At 37.3% G+C, this 18,583-nt stretch overlaps 1 pseudogene; it reads right to left on the bottom strand.

Annotated features, from left to right (window-relative positions):
* Positions 1 to 270: 270 nt before the first annotated feature.
* LOC143671830 (developmental pluripotency-associated protein 2-like) overlaps positions 271 to 18,583 on the bottom strand; it is a 66,367-nt pseudogene continuing 48,054 nt past the window's right edge.

Raw genomic sequence — 18,583 nt, forward strand, 5'->3', positions numbered from 1 at the left:
TGGAGAAACATTTTAATTGACATGGACAGTATAACCTCTTCCTAAACCCAAATCATAAAAAGCAGCAGTAGCAGTCACTTTTTGGTAAACCCAAAGACCAGAATCCAGAAATTCACATTTTTACTCAAAAAGCAGGCAGCATTGAGGATGTTTAAGACACAGCACATTAATCATCAGGATGCAAGTCAACTTAGCTATGGACTCTCAGTCCTTTATTGTTTATTAAAACATTGCCCTTCCAAAAAGAGATGGTGGTGTGTTCAAAGCAGATCACTTCTCCTTCCTAATTAGAATTAATCTTTTCATTAACTTCTTGTTCCTCTTCACACATTCTGGGCACAACATATTGTCTTCTATGCCTGCAGATGCAAGAGTGTAGGCTGGTAACAGAGAGAGATCATCCTCCTGGTAGTGTCAGGTATGCAGGCCTGCCCTGCATGGAACTGTAGGCTAACCCAACCCTTTGTGTCTGCAGGGAGAACTCTGCCATGGACCACACACCATCCAACACCGGAGGCTTGCAGCAAAAAGGTCTCAACAGAAGAAGGTATGGAACATGAATTCACAGTCTTGGGCTGAACTGCTCTTGCTGCAATTCTTGTCCATGCTGCCAACATTGCCACCTGAACTGAAGTTATCACTTCAATTTTTTTAGTCATTTCTTTTTTTCTCTCCTTTTTCTGACACTTTCCTGTCTTGGTCATTGTCTTGCAATTCTTTGAACGTGACTCCAACTTGGCCTTCTGTGGTGTGTCAGGAATATCCTGTTTTTGCTTAGGTTAAGCATGTTGCTGGAGTATCAGATAGACCTCTATTTTTGGGCCACTGGTACTCAAATTAAAATGTTGGCACCACATCCCCAAAGTGTCCTGGTGTACCTTATTAATTGGAGGCAAATCACTGGCAAGGGGAGTGCTGGTACTTTAGGTTTTGAGCAAGCTTTGGATTGCTCATTCGTTTGAAGAAGAGGAAATTTATCCCTTCTCCTAGACTTCTTTGGTTTAACTTCTGCAGTAGAAGTACTTGGTTCCATTTGATGCTCTTCTTGAGGTTCCTCTTCTACTGGAACTAAAGTAATTAGCACATGTTCCTCATCTAATTCTTCCTCAAAGACACTCTTTTGCTCTCAAACCCAAGTGCAAAGAAACTCCATCCTGGCCCTATTATAACAAAGCTCTCTAGCTATTTATTTATTCTTAATCTATATGTTTTACTCATGTGTTGATAAAGTCAATAAAAGGAGCATCAGACACAAGGTTTTCACAATCACACAGTCACATTGTGAAAGCTATATCATCATACAATCAACTTCAAGAAACATGGCTACTGGAACACAGCTCTTCATTTTCAGGCACTTCCCTCCAGTCTTTCCATTACACCTTAACTAAAAAGTTGATATCTATACAATGCATAAGAATAACATCCAGGATAACCTCTTGAGTCTGTTTGGAATCTCTCAGCCATTGACACTTTATTTTGTCTCATTTCACTCTTCCCCCTTTTGGTTGAAGAGGTTTTCTCAATCCCTTGATGCTGAGTCCCAGTTCATTCTAGGATGTCTGTCCCACATTGCCAGGTAGGTCCACATGCCTGGCAGTCACGTCACACATAGAGGGGGGAGGGCAGTGAGTTTGCTTGTCATGTTGGCTAAGAGAGAAAGGCCACATTTGAGCAATGAAAGAGTTTATCTTGTGGGACTTAAGTCTAATTTTAAGTAGGCTTAGCCTATCCTTTATGGGGTTAAGTTTCATATGAACAAATCCCAAGATTGGGGGCTCCAGCCTATCGTTTTGGTTGTCCCCACTGGTTGTGAGAATATAAAAAATTCTCCACTTGGGGAAGTTGAATTTTTCCCCTTCTCATCATTCCCTCAAGGGGACTTTGCAAATACAATTTTATTCATTGTTCAAATCACTCTTGGATTTATTGGGGCATCACTCTGGACAAACATACAAAATCTCATACCCTACTCAAGATTCCAAGTACTATGGTGTTCAATCAAGCTGTCCACATAAATTATATTAGGAAGTGCACTTGTCAAAATATAAATTTTGTACCAAATAAACATATTTTTGCTTTAGTCTCACACATAAGTTAAAGTTTTAAAATATGAATTCCCATCTATTTTCAACACCCTGCAGTATTAACATTTCTTTGTTCTTCCTCATGCAAAAACATTTTTAAATTTGTACGTTTAGTCACTATCATTATACACTCTAGGCATTCCTAGATTATACCATCTCAGTCTTTATCATCTATCTTTCCTTCTGACTTCATTTGTGTCTCCAGGCCTCCTCCTTCTATCATTTTCACACTCAGCTTCATTCAGTGTTCTAACATTATTGCATTACAGTTAGGTAGTATTATGCTATACATTTCTGAATTTTTACAATCAGTCCTGTTGGACAATCTGTATCCCTCTGCTCCAATTACCCAACCTCTACCCTATTCCTATCTCCTGTTGGTCTCCGTTACCAACTGAAGTTTTCCAAGTTCATTCACTAAAGTCAGTTCATATCAGTGAGACCCTACAGTATTTGTCCATTTGTTTCTGGCTAATTTCCCTCAACATAATGTCCTTAAGGTCCATTCATGTTGTTACATACTTCATAACTTTATTTTGTCTTACAGCCACATAATATTCCAAAGTATGTATGTACCACAGCATGTCTAGCCACTCATCTGTTGATGGACATTTGAGCTGTTTCCATTTCTTGGCAATTATTAATAATGCTGCTATAAACATTGGCATGCAAATGTCCATTTGTGTCCTTTCCCTTATGTCCTCTGAATAGATACCTAGTCATTGACACTTAGTCTCATTTCACTCTTCCCTCTTTGGTCGAGAAGGTTCTCCCAATCCCTTGATGTTAATTCTCAGCTCATTCTAGGGTTTTCCTCAGTCCCTTGATGCTGAGTCTCAGCTCATTCCAAGATCTCTGTCCCATGTTGCCAGGAAGGTCCACACCCCTGGGAGTCATGCCCCACGCAGAGAGGGGGAAGGTGGTGAGACTGCTCGCCATGCACCAACTGATTTCTGATAAGGGAAACAAGTCCCTTCACATAAGGGAGAATAGTCTCTTCAACAAATGGGGCTGAGAAAACTGGATGACAATATGCAAAATATTGAATGTGAACCTCTGCTTCACATCATATCCCCCCAAAAACTCAAAATAATCAAAAACCTAAATGTAAGAAACAGAACTATTAAACTTCTAGAAGAAAACATCCTTAGGGCTTTCTGTTAGACAAGCTTCTTAGAATTTATATCCAAAGCATGAGCAACAAAATAAAAAGTAGATAAATAGGATCTCATGAAAATGAAAAACTTTTGTGCATCAATGCACTTTATCATGAAAGTAAAATGACAACCTTCCAAGTGGGAGAAAATATTGGAAACCACATATCTGTTAATGGTTTAATATCTAGAATATATTAAGAAATCCTACACCTCAGTAAAACAAGAAACAAACCAATTTAAAAATGGACAAAGGACTTGACTAGACATTTGACCAAAGAAGATATGCAAACGGCCATAAAGTGAATGATAAAATGTTTAACATCATTAGCCATTAGGGAAATGCAAGCCAAAATCTCAGTGAGATACCATATCACACCCACTAGAATGGTCACCATTAAAAAATGAAAAACTACAAGTTCTGGAGATAATGTGGAGAAACTGGAACACTCATTCATTGTTGGTAAGGATATAAGCTGGTATAGAAGACAGTTTGGCATTCCTCAGAAAGTTAACTTTCAAATTGTCATACAATCAAGCAATTCCACTTCTAGTTATATATTCAACAGAATTGAAGGCAGAGGTTCTGTTTTCAGAACAGATACATCTGCACACGCTAATAGTGGCATTATTCACAGTTATCAAAAATAGATGCAACTTAAATGTTCATCAACCAATGATTATGTAAACAGAATGTGATACACATATACAATGGAACACCATTCATCTGTAAAAAAGAATAAACTTCCGATACAAGTGACAACATGGATGAATCTTGAAGTTATCACATGAGTGAAATAAGCCAGGAACAGGAGGACAAATATTGTATGATCTCACTGATGTGAAATCATAAGAACAAGCAAATTCAGAGAATCAGAAACTAGGTTATAGTTTACCAGTGGCCAGGGTGTAGATACAGAATGGGGAGTGTTCTACTTTGCAAGCTCCTGCAATGTGATATGCTAGAACTGGAACAGTTTTCAAAATGGGGAATTTAATAAGTTGTCAGTTTACACTTCTAAGGAAGTGAAAGTGTACAAATTAAGGCATCAACAAGAGGTTACCGTCACTCAAGAAAGGCTGATGGATCTGGAACAGCTCTGTCAGCTGGGAAGTCACATGGCTGACATCTGCTGGTCCCTTTTCTTGCCCCCCATTGCTTTCAGCCTCTGTTCCTGTGGGGGGTTCTCACTTTGCTTCTCTTGGGCTGGTTTTAATATCTTATCTTCCCTTGGCTCTCTCCAGATTCTGGCTTGCTTAACCTCTCATGGTGACATCTGTTAGGCTCCAAGCATCTCCAGACATCTGTGTCTCTGCTCTCTCTTTCTGCTCTAAAGTTTCCTTTGGCTGTCTTGCTCAGCTCTGTCATTTCTGTTGTTTCTGATTCTCTCCAAAATATTTCCTCTTTTAAAAGATTCCAATAAACTAATCAAGACCTACCCAGAATGGGTGGAGTCATATCTCCATCTAATCAAAGGTCATATCCACAATTGGGCATGTCACATCTCCATGGAGATAATCTAATCAAAAGATTCCAACCTACAGTATTGAGTCAGGATTAAAATAAATGGCTGCCTCCACAAGATTGAATCAAGATAAAATCATGGCTTTTTTGGAGTACATAATACTTTCAAACTGGCACCGTGAGTTAATGCTTACATTGTCTGGGGTTTCTATTTGGGGTAATGGAAAAAGTTTTTGTTATGTGTGGTGGTTGTATAACATTGTGAATGCAATTGACAGCACTGAAATATATATTTGAATGTGGTTAAAGGGGAAATTTTAAGAATAATTATTTTTTTAATCATAGGACTTTACAATACAATTTATAAATGCCAATGTGAATCCTGGACTATAGTTAGTGTTGCAATTATAATAATATTACTTCATCAATTATAACAAATGTGCCACAGTACTATATGACTAATAATAGGGAAATTTATATGGGAACTCTGTATTTTCTGCCTGATTTTTTTGTAAATGTACAACTTCCCTGAGGAAAAAAGTTAAAAATATATATGTGTTTGGTGTGTGCATATATATTGTAATATATATGTGTGTATCATTTATACATTATTAAGATATATATTATCCACATATATGTCATATACATCTCTTTTCCAAGGTGTATCTATTTTGTGCAATACATTTCAGTATTTATCTTATATAAACATATTTTATGATATAGATATTTTAAGATATGTATATCTGATTTGATATATATATTTAAATGAAATTATAAAATATTAGAAGAAAACATACTTGAAATATTTAATAATCTTTGCTTAAGGGAAATCTTTCTAGCTATAACTCAAAATGCAAAGCCATGAAAAACAGGATAATAAACTCAAGTGTATACACATGCAAATGAAAAAAGAAAAACAGACCTTCTACATGACTGAAAACACAATACACAAAAATGTACCGTGAATTGCAACTCACATTAGGCTAAAGCAAGCACAGATGGCCCTTAAACATTTTAACTTTATTCATAATAACAGAAATGCTAAATAAATAAATCTAAGATACCATTTTCACCTCTCAATTTTGCAAAAAATCCAAAAGCTTGATGACACATTCTGTTCCCAAAGCTAGAGGGAAACTGGGATTCTTGTAAACTGCTAATGGCATCTATGGTAGAACCCCTGTGGAGGACAATTTGGCAATATCTATCAAAGTTACAAGTATACCTTTTGCAAAATGATCTCACTTCAGGAAATGTATTCTGCTACTTGGTTTGCATACATATAAATGAATTATATTCAACATTTTTATTGCAACATTATTAGTAATAATAAAAGACTGAAAACAACACAAGTGACAGCGTTGAATACTCTGCAGCTTTTTAAAAAAGAGGAAGCTCTCTATTTACTAGAAAACTCTTTTGGATATATTTGTCAAATAAAACAAAACAAGGAAAAATCAACGTAGATAGCCTTATCCCTTTTGTGTAAGAAAGGAAGAAACATATATATATAGTTGTATTGGTGCTAAGTAAACACTGGATGTATTCAAAAGAAACAAATATAAGTGTTTATCTATAGGGTGTGTGCTGGTGAGAAAAAAATCAGTGTGGATAAGAATTTATATAATATGAAGTGTAAGTGGTATAAAACTTCTCAAGGCATATCTTATTGCATCATTGTGAGTTTTGTATATATTAATAAAATAATGTTAAAAATAAACAAATGTATGACACCAATTATTTTTAATGGCTCCACTTCATTACATTGCATGTATGCACTGTAATGCAACCCATTATTGATTGCCATTTATGCTTTTTTCTAATTTTCTTTACAACAAATAACATTTTGATGAACACCCTTTATACAAACACATGTACATATAACTGATAACTTTTTATGTGTAGAATTACTTGATTAAGCAGAACTATGATATTGGCAAACTACACCAGAACACTTGTAGCAATGGACTCTTCCAGTAGTTGGTGACTATTGCTCTTTCACTGCTCCTTGGCAAGTACTTACTACTCACAGGATTATAACTTTCCTTGTTTAGTAGGCCAAAAATAGTACTCTACTGTTGTTTATATTTAGTTGTTTTGTTTGCTTTTCAGTCAGAATTAACAACTCAGAATAGTGATTAAGAGCATTGGGGCACTGGGCAGGCTGCGGTGGCTCAGCAAGCAGAGTGCTCGCCTGCCATGCCAGAGGACCCAGGTTCGATTCCCAGTGCCTGCCCATGTAAAAATAAACAAATAAAAGCATTTAAAAAAAAAAAAAAAGAGCATTGGGGCACTGAGTTCATATAGACTTACGTGTAAGTTATGATTCCACTACTTTACCAGCTACATGACCTTAGGCAGTTTAGTTATGTTTTGTTATTCTCCATTTTGCAAAATGTAAAACAGAAATCATAATATCTGCCATAGAAAGATGCTTATAATGGGTAGCAATGCAATTCTGATAATTGGTGGTCTTATCTCTGGAGGGAATTAGATGGAAAAAAAATGAAGGTTTAGCATTTAAAGAGTTGTAAGAGTACAATGGACAAATGTGCAGCAGCATCCAGTTACCATTACATTGTTAAAGTAATAACTTGATATGGTAGGATTCACATCTGTAGGAGAAATAAAGCATTTTGAGCTACTGAAAAAATAGACAGTATTTATAGAGTCTGAAGATGTGAGTTCATGTACCAACTCCAAATCCTTTCAGCTGTGTGACAATGGGGAGAATAATTCTATTAGTCCTTTGTGCTGGTAATCACCAAGACTATCCCCAAGTTTGGCTATTCCCTAGAAGAACTTAAAAGTCTCAGAAGTTATTATACTCACAGTTACTGTTTAGTGCACAGAAATAATGCAAATCAAATTCAGGAAAAGAAAAAGTTACATGGGAGTTTGAAGGAAATCAGGCCAAAGCGTCTAAGAGTCATCTCCCCACAGAAATGCATAAGATATGAAGCATTATGTACCAGAGAAGTTCATTAAAGACTTAGCTCCCAAGGGTTTTATTGGGGGCTGTTCATAATTGTATTAAGAATACAATTATTATATCCTTTGCCTAACATACAAAAATTGCACACTCTCAAAAATAAAGCAAGTGTGAGTATGAAGCACACTGCACAAACATTTTAGGCATGGTGAGCCACTCTTATCATCTAAGGAAAGTTTTATATCAGTGTTCAGAACTGTTTAAAATCCAATCTCAAGCAATGGCCAAGGGCCATCTTTGTAAACAGGTCTTTCTAAGAATAAACAGTTTCAGTTCTGCTATATTAACTCTTTTCTCTTTTCTTTCTCACTTTCAAGTCAGAAAGTCAACTTGGCCAAGTCGTCTTTACAGCAAAATTACTATCAGTAGAACTCCACATAGCAGGATGAGTCCAGTCTCCAGTAACTGGCCTCAGTTATGCCCTTCAGTGGTCCTAGACTTAGCTGGCTAAAACCATTTCCATAAACCATAAAATCTATCTTCAAAAGCCAGGTGGCTTCCTCCTTAAGTTTTGTATGAACCACCCTCCCCCCTTTTTAAAATTTTGCCCAAGGCATCAATTCAGGCACAGAAAAGCTCTGGCCAGTAAATTGTAGCTAACCAAAAGTCTTACAGGGCTGAGGCAATGTCCTGACATTCAGGACGCACACATAGTACAATCCTAAAGGGCACATGTGATACTCCTACAAACAGAGATTACATTGTCAGGGAATCCTAAGCAGGACATACATTAATCAGACAGTACAGGTTAACAGGGCCATCAATGTGGTTTCTTACCAGGGGGTCTCTTGCCCTAGGGTTTTTAATTCTGTCCAAAAAAATTTAGTTCAGTCTCTGTTTCAAAGGGACTGCCTGAGGCTGTCAGTTCCAGTTTTGCTTGTCCCTGCCAGCAGTTTATCAGCCTCATGAATGTGGATGACATCTACAGGCATTCTGTGCAGAAAGTGCAGGAGTTGACATCCTCCCACCCTCATACCAGTGCACTGGCTGTCAGGTGTGACAGTAGGCTCAGCAGTCAGTATAAATTCAGAGGACATGCAGCAATTTGGAAAGGTAGCAAGGTGTGTTTTCCATTGGGAGGAGAGGAAAGCTTTTAGGAGCTGTTTGAAAAGCAAATGCCCTTCCCCTTCCCCAATGTATCCCCAGATACCAAGTTTATTTTTTTCCTCAGTTGTTATAAAATCATTGCGTGCCATCCAGTATTTATAAATTCACATTTTATGAAAATTATGGGACCTTATTCCCACAGAGACCTTTCTTCTGGGTTGTATGAAAGACAGATGTGCTGGCTTGAAAGGATTATGTACCTTAGAAAAGCCATGTTTCAATCCTGATCCATTTTTTAATCCTTATTCAGTAGTGTAGATTGGAAAATTGATTAAATTATCTCCACAGAGTCACCCAATTGTGGGTATTAACTTTGATTAGAGGGAGATAAGACTCTACCTATTCAAAGTGGTTCACTGGAAACTTTTAAAAGAGGGGACCATTTTGGAAAGAGCCACAGAGCCACAAGAGAGAGCCACAAGAACCAGCAGAGCCCATGCAGCCAGAGACCTTTGAAGATGAAGAAGGAAAATGCCCCTGGGGGAGAGTCATGCAACATGAAGCCTGGAGAGAAAGCTAGCAGATGTTGCCATGTTTACCATGTGCCTTTTCAGTTGAGAAAAAAACCTCCAAACTTCATTGGCCTTTCTTGAGTGACTGTAACCTCTTATTGGTGCCTTAATTTGGACATTTTTATATAGTTGCTTTAATTGAGACATTTTCATGGCCTTACAACTGTAAACTTGCAACTTAATAAATTCCCCTTTGCAAAACTGTTCCATTTCTTGTATATGCATTCCAGCAGCTAGAAAACTAGAACAACAGATAAAAGCATTTTTACAGAAAATAATTTTTATGTAATTTAACATAGAAAGACATCACAATCAGGAAATGACAAGGATGAAATCCTGAATTTTCATTCTTTTTTTCTAAATGAGTTTACATAATCTCCACTGCTTTTGTCCTGATCATATTTCCAGTGAGCAGTCTAGAAAAGATCAATTTTGAGAGACAGTTGCATTTAATAATTAAACTGCCTTACTAAGGTATATGCATCAGAAGAAAGGTGAGGGAAATAGCCTCAAGTTATCAGACCACTGTTGGAAACTGTAACTAATCCAGAAAGCTGAAGAAAACAAAAGAAGTCAATGGGCAGTGAGGCATCCCAGAGAACGGGGTTTGAGAGTTTCATCTGTCAGTAGTGGGCAGAGGAGTCACTGTACAGGTGATGTGCCCTCTCCAACTTGCAGCTTTTACAGGAATCCTAAACTAAGAATGCAGTTGAATCTCTACATCAGAAATAAAGAGTCAATCAGCAGCTTGATTTTGGATTGTCCTATCAGAGAGCAAGCCATTTCCCTTGGGCATTTGCAAGTCACCCAGACAGCCCAGAACCCATGCATGGTGGTTTCATAGTTGTGGTCTCATAGAGGGGCCTAAATCTGCAAAAGTAACAGTCTCAGTTCTGTTCATTTAGCCTATGCCTTATTTCAGATCAGCATAACTCTTGCTGAGATGGAAATAGCCCATAGCAGAGAGATAAAGGTTTCAGTTTAGAGTCAGATCCTGGAAATTAGAATTCCAAAAAGCCAGTCTTTTGTTTGGCAGTGGGAGGCGGGGGGGGGGGGGGCAGCAGCAGCCTAGATACCATAGGGCCAGACAGTTATGTTCCATATCCAAGTGACAAAGCAAATCTTTTCCAAGCCCTTTCTATCTTGTCAGTCTTAGAGTCCAAATTGCCTCACTCTAAAATATGCACTGGGAAAACATCAGCCTCTAAGGTTCAGGCATCTAATTTTATAAGAGCTCATTAGCAAAATAAATAGTCTTTCTAAAACCCGAATAGCATATCTCCATGTGACAATTACCTTTCACTGTATGTTGTCTCCCTTTTTCCAAATGCCCCTATAGGCCAAAATCATGACAAAAATTACTTAAGGAGACTTGAGAGTTAAATTCCAATGTTCACCAGGAGAAAATGCAATGAAGTTGAGTCTCATTAAATTTACTTTTTTACAGCTTTCCATGATTAGGATGATCCCTTTACCATTTATGAAATTACAATAATTTAAAATTTTCCATCAATTGTTCTCATACATCCAGGTGGTATATCCTCAAATTTCAAAGCTGTTTTTAAAAATCACCTATCCTATATTTCTCATTCCAAGTTTACTCAAACACCTAGCAGTATTCAGCATTTAAAAGATTAAAGAGGATGGGGGGAAGTCACCACAGCATAGCAACAGCTAGGCTGGAGTGGTTGGTTTCTTTTGTTATTTATTCCTCTTTTGTTTTATCTAAGACTGCTCCAGCTCAGTGAAGTGATTTGATCTTTATCCATTTAACTTGAACAAAACAGCAATATGAACTTTTAACATTTTTTTTCCACTGATTTTATGGTCGTTGGTCCACCTAAAGCCCACCTCTGTTAATGTTAGCTAATGTTTGGGCTTTTTCTCCCACCTGGAGGAAAGAACATAAATAAACCAAAGGCATCACTGGGCTATGCTCTTTTCCTCACTTTAGCTAGTTAGTAAGGCTAAAAGCAGAAAGGGGATATAGTTAACCAACTCTCCTAGGGTTGAATCTTCCATTTTGAAATTTCATATGTAACTTTTACTATCACCTTTACTGTTACTGTTCCTGTATCATACCATGGGTCATTTCATAGTGACCCAGGCACCATGGTTTCATCATCCCCTGTCCTTCTGACATTCTTTTTTCCCAAATAGTGTTGCAGTTATATTTCAATAAGTCAGGGTCATTGTAGTGAATCTCACCACTGTCACCAGAGGGTCAGGAATCCCCAAGACCAACCCCACATTCTCAGATTCATTAGAGGGACTCATGGGACTCAGCATATAGTTTTACTCATAGTGATGTAATAAGGTCACACAGAGAGATCATAAGGAAAACAGGCATAAACTGAGTGTGGAGGAATCCAGTCTTCATTATGCTTTCTTCCCCCCATGAGTGCCACATAGAGAATACTCTTTCCCCATCAACAAAAATTCAAGAATGTGTGCATGATGTTTCTACTAAAGGAACCCCATCAGAAATTCAGCACCAAGATTTTTGCTAGGAGCTGAATATGTAAGTAGCAAACTTCCAGACACCCAGAAGAAAAGCAGGAGTTCAACATGAATCATATTGTTTGCACAAAGAGTCTAGTCTTTATCATCTAGGGAGATTTTTGTACCAGTATAGGGAATTGTTTCCTAGTCATGTTCCAGACATCAATGAAAGGCAATCTTTCAAGCAGTTTTTTCCAAGGAACCCAGCACCCAGGCCTGTTACATGCACACTTATTTTTCTTTCTATATTTGTTTGTTTCTTTTTTCTTTGAAAAGCTTTGTTGAGGTACAGTTCACATATCATATAATCCATCAATTGAAAGTATAAAATTCAATGAATTTTTTTTGTATGCTATATGGTAGGGTCACATTTCATTATTTTTCATGTGAGTATCCTGTTATTGTGGCACCATTTGTTGACTTTTTGTTGTTTGTTGGTTTTTAATTTATTTGTTTTTTGGGAAGTGCAAGGACTGGGAATTGAACCTCAACATGGCAGGTGAGGTTTCTACCACTGAACTACTTTGCACCCCCTAAATTTCAATGGATTTCAGTATATTCACAATAAACAATTGTTTATTACAACTGTTGCCAAGATAAATTTTAGAATATTTTCATAAGCCCAGAAAGAAATCTTTTATTCACTAGTAGTAATTCTCCATACCCTCCAAACCATCCCCTGCCTATAATGCAAGGGCTTGCTATTTGACTTGCCAATATCAACTCTATTCATTACTCTAGGTTAATAAAAAGTTTTGCTCTCCTTTTTCAATATTTTCCAGGCTATAAGGGTTCCTTGAATTTCCATGTGAATTTTAGAACCATCTGGTCAATTTCTACAAAATATAGATAGAATTTTGATAGGTATTGCATTGACTCTACAAATCAATTTGGGGAGTATTGCCATCATAATATTAAGTATCCCAATCCATGAACACAGAGTGTCTGTCCATTTATTTAAATTCTTTTGACGATGTTTTGTGGTGTTATTGTATACTTTTTGTACTTTTATGGTAAGTATCTTATTCATTTTGAAGGTACTGTAAATGAAATTGTTTTCTTAATTTTATTTTTGGACTCTTCATTTCAAGTACATAGAGACAGTTAGGTTGTATATATGGATCTTGTGCCTTACAACTTTACTGATCTTGTTTATTTTTCCTAATAGATTCTTCGTGGATTTCCTAAGATTTTCTACATAGGCAATCATATTGTTTACAACTAGAAGTAGTTTTATTTCTTCTTCTTCATCTTTTTTTTTTTGCAATCAGGATGCCTTTTATTTTATTTTCTTGCCCAATTCCCCTGGCTGTATTTACTTTTCTCTGTACAACTATGCTCACAGATTTGTTGTTGAGGAACAAAAGCCATAAGGGTTGTGAAACTATTTACAAACTCTAAATCCCTATTAGATGAATATATGTTTATTTTATTATTACTTATAAAATTGAGTCACTCTACTGGATGTTTGGATGGGCAATTTGGTTTATGACAAATCCAGAATAAGTGTCTTGATATTGACTTCCAGGAACTCTCTTGGCTCCTGACCTATCTTTGTTTAAGAAAAGATGTATTTTCCATTTATACATTGGCTTATTCCTCCACAGGGAAGCAACCCTCATTTATATCCAAATCTGTGTTATCCTGGCAAGATTGGTAAAGTGATTAGATACAGTCCAAATCCAGGAATGGAGAGTATCTGACATGTACAACCCATTCCTTTTCTACTTCCTGCCTCTCAACCAGCCACAGAGTTGGGAAATGAGGGTAAAGATAAACCAGATATGGGCAAGTTATTGAATGAGAGATTTAAGAAATCCTGGGGTGGGCTTAAGAAATTCCTACTTTAAGGAAACAATTAATACAGATTTATTGAACCTATATCAAAATATAGAAAAATATGAAAATGTGAACTTTTATCTCCACTTTTCCTGTTAATCATACTGAAATCTATATCTCAGCAACAGGATCTTGAAAAAACAAGCAGAAATAGACTTTTTCCTGCAGAATAAGTACATCTTTAATATTTAAAAGTAAATTATACAGAATAGAAGCTTTTAATATTATCTGCCCCACTCTGCCCACATGTGCGCTGTTACTCCAAAATGTGATTACTAGGCTAATTGGAATTAATTTGAAGTCAAATACAACTTTGGAGTGATCAATCTCAAATAGATTAGACAAAGACAACAAAATTTGTCCATTAAACTTTACTTAATATTTGGTAGCAACAATATACTGTATATCTCATTAAGCCAGAACTTCTTTTTATTTTACTTTCATGGCTTATAACAGGAATACATGTTAAGTTTCTGGTTACTTAAGTGAAACATATTTTATAATACACACATGAACTTAAAGTAATGGGAATCAAAATAAAATTGCAACTAAAAGGTGAAAATTAAAGTGAAATATGAAAACTTGGCTCACTTAAGTGAATATTGCTTTCCACAGTAAGTGTGAAATTTATGGATTGAAAAGTAAAATGGGAGGTAATGCCTTTGATTAAAGCAGTAGTTAATGTTGCCAACACAATAAAACTATGAATGTTAGCTTAGTTTATTAGAGATTTTAAAAGATAGTCTTAGGGGAGATTGGACCACAGTGATGACTTAGTGAGGTGTTGGATTTAGTTCGTCCTTCAGAGAACCTAGTAAATAGCCAGGAACAGTATAGAACAACTGCTGGGGTGGGTTAGTGACCAGACACACAGCATACCCCAGTCTGGACGACCTGGATCAGTTGTGAGCCCACCCAGAATCGTGAGTTCCCCAAACCATGGTAGATGGCACCCCTTTCCCACAGGATGCTTCCCAGAGGGGAAAGGAAAGGGACTTTACCAGCAGCAGGGTCTGAGCACAACCAAGCTCCAATTGTGGTATTAATTAACAAATTCTGACTACTAAAAATAGGCCCCCAGTTGAGTTGAACCTTGAGTAAAAACAGAGGTTGCTGGTTTTTGCCCCAGTGTAGAGGGGGCAGAGCTGACTGAAAAAGAAAAAAGAAAAAAATTAGAGTTTTTTTTGATCAGATAGCACATAATCCTCGAAAGGGTCCGGGCCCTGAAGGAAAGGAGGGAGCACATAGTACCTGAAGATACACAAAGCAACATATCAATTTAAACTCTTGATTGGCAAACCTGAGGAAGTTGGGTCCTGCTCTGAAAAGGATTTTTCTTTTTCTTTTTTCTGGTTGTGTTTCTATTGCTTGACTAATCTTTGAATAATGCTGCAAGGCTTCTCAAGCTCCAACTGACCCAGGCATAGGAAGAATTAAGCTTGTTTGAGTGTTCGTCTGGAGATTGTGCCTTCCACAGGAGGGAGGTGGAGCCGAGCTCAGGTGGATTCCTTCCTTCAAGGAATTTAAACTTCAGGATCTGGAAAAGTGAAGCGATTAAAGCCAGCTGACAATCTTTCCTCTGTCACAAACATACCTCTAGCAGGGAGAGTTTGCTGAGGTCAAAGGTACTGTATCACCTTATGCTGATGGGACCTGAAGGCAGAAAAGTGCCATGTACTGGGTAAGATAGGAAAAATGCAGAGTCCAGAGGCTTCATGGGAAAGTCTTTCAATCTGCTTGGTCTCACCCTCAGGGAAAACTGATGCAGGTAACTCTTTACTTCTGTGATGAGGACAGTTTGGTCTGGGAAAATCTGGCTGCTCAATATCTAAGTAGACCCTCCTAAGTGGGGGAGGCATCATACAGGCAGGGCAAAAAACAAGGAAACAAGAACTGAAAAATTCTCCTCTATTAAACAAAACCAAAGCTAGAAGTCCAGAATAAGCTGAAATGAAAATGTCAAAGAATAGATAGACAACAAAGTCATACAGCAAGAAGTCCTAAGTGAAAACAGTTTCCAGAATAAACTAATTAAGGTAATTAAATGATTAGCCACCAGCAAAAAATGATGATACTAGGAAAATTGAAGATATGGCCCAGTCAAAGGAACAAATCAACAATTCAAATAAGATACAGGAGTTGAAACAATTAATGCAGAATGTTTGAACAAACATGGAAAACCTCATCAAAAATCAAATCAATGAATTGAGGGAAGATATAAAGAAGGCAAGGAATGGACAAAAAGAAGAAAAAGAAAGTCTGAAAAAGCAAATCATAGAACTTATGGGAATGAAAGGCACAGTAGAAGAGATGAAAAACAATGGAAACCTACAATTTCAGGTTTCAAGAGGTAGAAGATAGGATCAGTGAACTGGAGGATGGGACATCTTAAATCCAACAAGCAAAAGAAAATATAAGGAAAAGAATGGAAAAATATGAACAGGGACTCAGGGAATTGAATGACAACATGAAGCACACAAATATACATTTTGTGGGTGTCCCAGAATGAGAAGAGACAGGAAAAGCAGGAGAAAAACTAAAAAAAATTGAAGAGGAGGGAAGGCTACTTAACTAATTCTATGAAACCAACATCACCCTCATACCAAAGTTAGACAAAGATATTTTAAGAAAAGAAAACTACAGACCAATCTCTCTAATGAATATAGATGCAAAAATCCTCAAAAAATTCTTGCAAATTGAATCCACCAGCACATTAAAAGAATTATATACCATAACCAAGTAGGATTCATCTGAAATATGCAAGGATGGTTCAACACAAGAAAATCAATTAATGTAAGACACCATACCAATAAATCAAAGCAGAAAAACCACATGATCATCTCAATTGATGCAGAAAAGGCATTAGAGAAAATTCAACATCCTTTCCTGTTGAAAACACTTCAAAGGATAAGAATAGAAGGGAACATCCTCAACATGATAAAGGGAATATATGAAAAACCCACAGTTAACATCATCCTCAATGGGGAAAGACTGAAAACTTTTCCCCTATGATCAGGAACAAGACAAGGATGTCCACTATCACCATTGTTATTCAACACTGTGTTGGAAGTTCTAGCCAGAGCAATCAGGCAAGGAAAAGAAATGCAAAGCATCAAAATGGAAAGGAAGAGGTAAATCTCTCACTGTTTGCAGATGATATGATACTATATGTTGAAAACCCTGAAAAATCCACAGCAAAACTACCAGAGCTAATAAATGACTACAGCAAAGTGGCAGGTTACAAGATCAACACTCAAAAATCTGTAGTGTTTCTATGCACAAGTAATGAATAATCTGAAGGCAAAATAAAAAAAAAAGTTCATTTAAAATTGCAACCAAAAGAATAAAATATTTAGGAATAAATTTAGCTAAAGATTCAAAAGACCTATACAAAGAAAACAACTAGAAATTGTTGAAAGAAATCACAGAAGACCTAAATAAATGGAAGGGCATACCATGTTCATGGATTGGAAGACTAAATATAGTTAAGTTGTCAATTCTACCTAAATTGATTTACATATTCAATGCAACACAAATTGAAATCCCAAAAGCTTACTTTTCAGAAATAGAAAAACCAATAACCAAATTTATCTGGAAGGGCAGGGTACCCCAAATAGCTAAAAGTATCCTGAGAAAGAAAAATGAAGTTGCTTCATAAAGTCTCATGCTACCTGACTTTAAGGTGTATTATGAAGCTACAGCAGTCAAAACAACCTGGTATGGGCATAAAGATAGATATACTGAACAATGGAATCCAATAGAATGTTCAGAGATAGATCTTCTCATCTATGGACAATTGATCTTTGATAAAACAGTCAAGCCAACTCATCTGGGACAGAAGACTCTCTTCAATAAATGGTGCCTAGGAAACTGGATATCCACATGCAAAGAATGAAAGAGGATCCATATGTCACACCTTATACAAAAATTAACTCAAAATGGATCAAAGACCTAAACATTAGATCTACGACAATAAAACTTTTAGAAGAAAATGTAGGGAAATATCATAAATCTTATAATAGGAGGCAGTTTTGTAGACCTTACACCCAAAGCATGAGCATTGAAGAAATAAATAAATGTGAACGCAAAATTAAGCACTTTTGTGCATCAAAGAACATCATCAAAAAAGTAAAAACAGGAAACAGTGCCAAGATGGTGGCTTAGCAGGGTGTGCAATTTTGTCCTCCAGAACAGCTACTAAATAACTAAGAATAGTACAGAACAGCTCCTGGGGCCATGTCAGTGACCGGACACACAGTGTACCCCAGTCTGGACCAGCTGGACTGGCTGCAAGCCCCCCAGAACCATGAGATACCAAAGCCATGGTGGCCAATGCCCCTTCCCCACAGGCTGCTTCCCATAGGGGAAAGGAAAGAAACTTTACCAGCAGCAGGAGTTGAGCACAACCAAATGCCAATTGTGGAATTAATTAACAAGTTCTGACAACTAAAAATGGCCCACAGATCAGGTGAACCTGGTCAAAGCGGAGGTCGCTCATCTTTGCCCCGGCGCCAAGGGGGCAGGGCTGATGGAAAAAGAAAAAAAAGAAACAGAGGTTTTTTGTGGCTGTGTTTCTACAAAGACTTGGCTGCCTTTGGATACACTGGCAGGATTTCTCAGGCTGCAACTGCCCCAGGCATAGGCAGAAACAAGTTTGTCTGAGGGCTTGTCTGGAGCCTGTGCCTTCCCCAGGGGAGGGATGAAGCCCAACTCAGGCGGAATCCCTCCCTTGAGGGTTCAGATACCAGGGCTTGGTAATTTGAAGCCATTAAAACCAGACTACAACCTCTCCTCTGTCTCTACCACTCCCTAAGCAGGGAGAGTCTGCCAAAGTTAAAGGTACCACATCATCTTATGCTGGTGGGACATGCAGGCAGACAAGCACCAAATATGGGGCAGGATAAGAAAAACAGAGTCCAGAGACTTCA

Source organism: Tamandua tetradactyla, chromosome X, assembly GCF_023851605.1.
Source record: "Tamandua tetradactyla isolate mTamTet1 chromosome X, mTamTet1.pri, whole genome shotgun sequence".
Taxonomy (NCBI): Eukaryota; Metazoa; Chordata; class Mammalia; order Pilosa; family Myrmecophagidae; genus Tamandua; species Tamandua tetradactyla.